Source organism: Oncorhynchus kisutch, linkage group LG26 (genome assembly GCF_002021735.2).
Source record: "Oncorhynchus kisutch isolate 150728-3 linkage group LG26, Okis_V2, whole genome shotgun sequence".
Lineage (NCBI taxonomy): Eukaryota > Metazoa > Chordata > Actinopteri > Salmoniformes > Salmonidae > Oncorhynchus > Oncorhynchus kisutch.
Window position 1 is genome coordinate 16,602,791 of NC_034199.2, and position 6,000 is coordinate 16,608,790.

Genomic DNA, 6,000 nt, shown 5'->3' on the forward strand with positions numbered 1-6,000 from the left:
TTCCGCTGGTACGTGATTCAGTTACTGATGTGAGCGCACAGAGCAGAGAGAGAGAGAGAGAGCTGTAGATGAAAAACGTGCTTGTGGATTTTGTTCCTAATAGGCTACATTTCGATGTGCAGTAGGCCTAGAGATAGTGTGTGGATCATAAAAATGTGGGGATGGGAATTAATATAGAAAAACCGATACAACCTGTGAGGGTTTGGGTAAAGTGGGGGTAATACCATAAAGCTTTGGTTAAAGGTTCGTGCAGTGGCTGGTACTAGGCTACTAGGCTAGGCAATCATAACAACAGACCTTTGTTTTCTGACTGTGGAAATGCTTGTGGACATGATCGACCAAAATAACGTTGCAGAGCATGTATCCAATGCTTCCAATCCCAATCCACCTAATTACAATGTTTATATAACTGTTATGACACATCTTGATTTGGTCTTGTCTCCTTTCACTGCATGGTCGGATAATGACTGTGGTTCATGACTCAAGAATACAAGCTGGTTGTATTGAGTGAGTAAAGATACAAGTCTCACAAGAGGATAAAACGAAGGAAAAAGCTATAATATCATAGTAATAAAGTAACAAGTTGTCAATTAATATTAGGGATTATTTTTCTCCATGGGGATATTCTCTATATTCAGAGACTGTTTCCTATTTCTTACCATAAACATCACACTTGTTGTTCCACCTCTTCCTGCTATGTAATATCCACAGTTATTATCACCGACAGATCTTGGGGAAATGGACCGACATCTAATCCCGTCTTCTTTCCAATCGTCTAACATTTGCATTTGAATTCTCACCTGGCCAGAGCAGTGCAATTACCAGTCTCCTATGTCATACAGGTATGCACTGACATATTCTGTCTTATCAGCGTAAGGGCAAGATCAGTATGGTTGCAGGTTCATCATTAAATTGCTTGTTGTGCCGGCTCTAAATCAACCTTGAGTTGTCTACAGGTTCATTTATATTGTCTGAAACATGCTGCCGTCCTCCTCTGGGGAGCAGCAGCTTTGCCAGCCCAGGGTGAAGCCTGCATAAATTGGACATTACTGCAGGTGAGAGATAAGGGCAACAAAGGCAAACCCTAATTTTTATTCAGTCTGTTAAACCCCCCAGGAAAGGATGGCTATTGACAATACCGTTTGCATTGACACATTTATACATTTTTCTTACTATTATCACAATTCCCTTAGAATGAATGTGAAGTTCAAATTCATAATGCATGCCTCTATCGTCCACGTGTGCCTCTCCATTTCCCCGTAGTTTTTGTGGAGATTGAAGCGTTTGTGCCACGGTGAGATTCTTCCTCGGAGCATATTGCTCTTCTTTCTGTGATGAACTTTCATTTGCATCTGCTTGTGACACCAAGAGATGGGTGCATTGATTGTTTCACTGCAAATTGATTCACAGTCAAATATGCATTAAGATGCCACTGCATATTTGAGTTGCTGTAATTCTGGAAAAGCCGGAATGACAAGTAGTAAACAGTAGTTACACAGCTTCGAGCATGAATACAATATTCACTTTCCACCTTGTAATGGCGTGATTAGAGTGTGAGATTGAACTGTTTATCACCCCATATCCGTATCACAGCCTGTATCACAGCTCATCACCTCTAATTAAAAACCTCCAAAACACCAAGTTAATGCATGTGTAATAGGTGATAAAAAGAAAAAAACGTTGTACAAAGCATCACAGAAAACATTTCTCCATGATATAAATGTGCAGTGTAGGAACACAGAATGTTGTTACATGTATGATATCCAGTCATGTGTGCCCTATGCTCTCAACACAAACCTCCCGAGGTGGGCAGACACATGTGCCTCCATGCCCTACAGATGCACCTCATCGCTCCTCCTACTCTGGTCTAGCTAAACCACTCTGACAGCTGCCTTTGGTCAGGTAAGCCTATGGGGACCAGCTCTCTGTTTACCACGGACAATGTGCCTTCAAAAGACCTAATGCAGTTATACGGTCCGAACAATGCACATTACCCGCATATCAATCAATTATTTTCAAGGAACTCCAGTGGAGAATCCTGGATGAATTTAAGCACATTTGAGACTGGGTATTCTAAGGGTTTGCGTTGGTTAGTCCTTCCAATACCCTTCACTGGTGCTGCATGACAGTAGTGCACTCAAATGTATAAGCATCTGCATTATAACGTCATAAAGAGGTCTCTTGAGCCATCGTGTAGGACTAATAATTCACAGCCTTTGTAGTTGAAAGTGCTTTTGATGTGGTCAAGTATGTGAGCATTTTCCAGTATTATCATTGCCCCTACTGTACATTCCTGAGTCAGACAACAACTGTGTACAGTATACCTTTGTATAACACTGTAATTACATTATAGAAACAACATGGTTCCTCATCTCCCTTTTGTTTCTTTAACAAGAACCACAATACAAGAGAAAACAGTATGCCGTAGAACAGGTTGTTCTGTTTGGTATTGAACCGAATAGAGCCCTTGGCCTATAAATGGATTGTTGTAGTGTAGGGATTTCATTCAGTGCACAAGACCCATGTGTTATCAACATAAATATAACATGTGTGCTACTTCACTTCTGGGCCACTTCACTTCTGGGCCTGTGCCTGCCTGTGTAGCACTGAGACAGAAACTAGCACACTGATGCACAGCCTCAGGAGGGTTGTGTCAGATGCCTAGCTCAAGTGGCCCACATACAGCGTGGGGAAGTGATATAGGTGGATGTATGCCTGGATACTCTCTGGACCAGCACTGAAGGAGCAGGTTAGGAAAAGTAATCACCCTAGATACATAGTTGGAAGTCCTGGCGATGCGCTTGAGCATAGAATAAAAGTGGATTTGATTTCAAAGGGATTATAATGGAGGTCACTGCGTTTTGATGTCCCCATTCCGATCATGAAAATGACTTGGGGATGATGAAATCAATTACTGCACCCTCGGATGAAATATGAATGGAAACACTTTTTAGTTATGCCATTTTTAATAAGACCCTTAAAAAGTCGGGGAAAAATTGCCTGCTTTGGCTAAATGAAGTGCAGCTCTATGAAACTGTACTATGGCGATATCAGTAGTCTGAAGGAAATCATACTTGAAACATGATGGATGGGTGCTTTGGCGCTATCTGGCCTTTTTGTTTTTTGTGATGAGTGAGCACAAGGTCAAAATGGGGTTTATCCTCCGATATCACCTGCCAGTCCAATCGGGGGAGTAATGTGCATTCAAGGTGACATCAAGTTTCTCTGTATTCTGTGTGCCACTCCATAATATCAATTTCCCGGAAGCCCAGAACTTTTCTTGTGACTGTAAGGGGGATATTTGGAAGACGTTGCAGTCCCTTGCCATCCTATGTCATGGATAAAGACAATTAAAGTCTGATTAGGAATGTAGCATGGCAGGAACACCCAGCCCCAATAAAAGTCTGTTAATTATTGTTTTTTTTAAAACTCAGAATAAAACTCCTTCTTGGTGTTGACTGCCTCTCCTTGTCAATTGAAGGTTGTCCTAAAGGAGAACAGAGTGGATATCCCCTCCAACAGAAAATAACGGAAGTCAATGGCAACTCAGTGCATGCCTAATTGCAAATCAACAGAAATGACAATGTTTACTGGGTTGTAAGGGGGAAGACATGCCTTCTACTGCTTTCATGGCTCTTATCTTTATATCGGTTGACAACGAAATGCCAGGTTCAAAAGTGGTGTCACTGTGTCTTTTGTATCCAAATATGACCAACAGAAGATCAATGTAGTCGTTGCTAATGGTTGCAAGAGCAATGCATTCATTTCGAATGGCTTCAGTGATGTCTACCCTGTCTAGGAGTAGCCTACAAAGTTAAAGACACCCTGTCACCTAGTGGGGTGTGAACACAAACAGCTCACCCCCAATTAGTATTATGTGCTACTGTATAGGGACGGGGAAACTAATTTACAAATACTGTAGCAACATGAAAGAGGAGGGAAGTCGCCCACAGAGATAAAAAAAAAAAATCTGTCAGTCCCGCACAGATAGAGCAACATCAAGTGTTGTCTCGGAGGAATTCCAATTACTTCATGGCATACTAGCAAACCACTAATAACTTCTGGGAACCTTAAAACAAAACACAGTGGCTAATTCACAACCAAGTCAATTAGACTGATGGAACATGTAAGGTCTCTCATTTCCTCATCTATGTGGAACGGAAGAAAATGGACAACTAGACCCATGTTTCATTTGACAGCTGTCTACAGGGGAACCCATATTGACATAATGAGACACTCCACTGTCAGCAGTGTGCAGAAAACAACCGGTGTGCAACTGGTACAGATTCATCACTAACAACAGCCTCATCATCCCAGGACTTGGAATCTCTCTAGCAGTGTTGACACAATCCTGAGAAATGGGACTGCAGACTCTGACATGTGCTGCGTAAGACACAGGGGTTTAAATGAATTCTCTCTGTACATGCCATGCCGTTTGTGGGATTACAGTAAAGGCTGGATGTAATGAAGTCTGTCTATAAGACAGGTGAGATGTAACAGAGACTGGTTGTAATGAAGTCTGTCTATAAGACAGGTGAGATGTAACAGAGACTGGTTGTAATGAAGTCTGTCTATAAGACAGGTGAGATGTAACAGAGACTGGTTGTAATGAAGTCTGTCTATAAGACAGGTGAGATGTAACAGAGACTGGTTGTAATGAAGTCTGTCTATAAGACAGGTGAGATGTAACAGAGACTGGTTGTAATGAAGTCTGTCTATAAGACAGGTGAGATGTAACAGAGACTGGTTGTAATGAAGTCTGTCTATAAGACAGGTGAGATGTAACAGAGACTGGTTGTAATGAAGTCTGTCTATAAGACAGGTAAGATGTAACAGAGACTGGTTGTACTGAAGTCTGTCTATAAGACAGGTAAGATGTAACAGAGACTGGTTGTAATGAAGTCTGTCTATAAGACAGGTAAGATGTAACAGAGACTGGTTGTAATGAAGTCTGTCTATAAGACAGGTAAGATGTAACAGAGACTGGTTGTAATGAAGTCTGTCTATAAGACAGGTAAGATGTAACAGAGACCTTTTGTAATGAAGTCTGTCTATAAGACAGGTAAGATGTAACAGAGACTGGTTGTAATGAAGTCTGTCTATAAGACAGGTAAGATGTAACAGAGACTGGTTGTAAATGAAGTCTGTCTATAAGACAGGTAAGATGTAACAGAGAATGGAACACTTGACTCTGGATCTGCAAGGTGAAACGCTAGCTTCCAGCTATTTAAAAAATATATATTTCACCTTTATTTAACCAAGTAGGCCAGTTGAGAACAAGTTCTCATTTCCAACTGCGACCTGGCCAAGATGAAGCAAAGCAGTGCGACAAAAACAACAACACAAAATTACACATGGGATAAACATAATCCCAGGGTTGGGTTTTCAGAAGACTGAGGCGAGTTTTCCTTTAACTTTTTACCTGGGCTTTGTTCCTTTCATACAGTACCAGTCAAAAGTTTGGACACACCTACTCATTTAAGGGTTTGACTTTATTTGTACTATTTTCTACAGTGTAGAATAATAGTGAAGACATCAAAACTATGAAATAACACATTTGGAATCCTACAGTAACCAAAAAAGTGTTAAACAAATCAAAATATATTTGATATTCTTCAAAGTAGCCACCCTTTGCCTTGATGACCCCTTTGCACACTCTTGGCATTCTCTCAACCAGCTTCATGAGGTAGTCACCTGGAATGCATTTCAATTAACAGGTGTGCCTTGCTAAAAGTTAATTTGTAGAATTTCTGCGTCATGCGTTTGAGCCAATCAGTTGTGTTGTGACAAGGTAGGGGTGGTATACAGGAGATAGCCTATTTGGTAAAAGACCAAGTCTATATTATGGCAAGAACAGCTCAAATAAGCAAAGAGAAATGACAGTCCATTATTACTTTAAGACATGAAGGTCAGTGAATATGGAAAATTTCAAGAACTTTGAACGTTTTTTCATGTTCTGTCGCAAAAACCATCAAGCACTATGATGAAACTGCCTCTCAT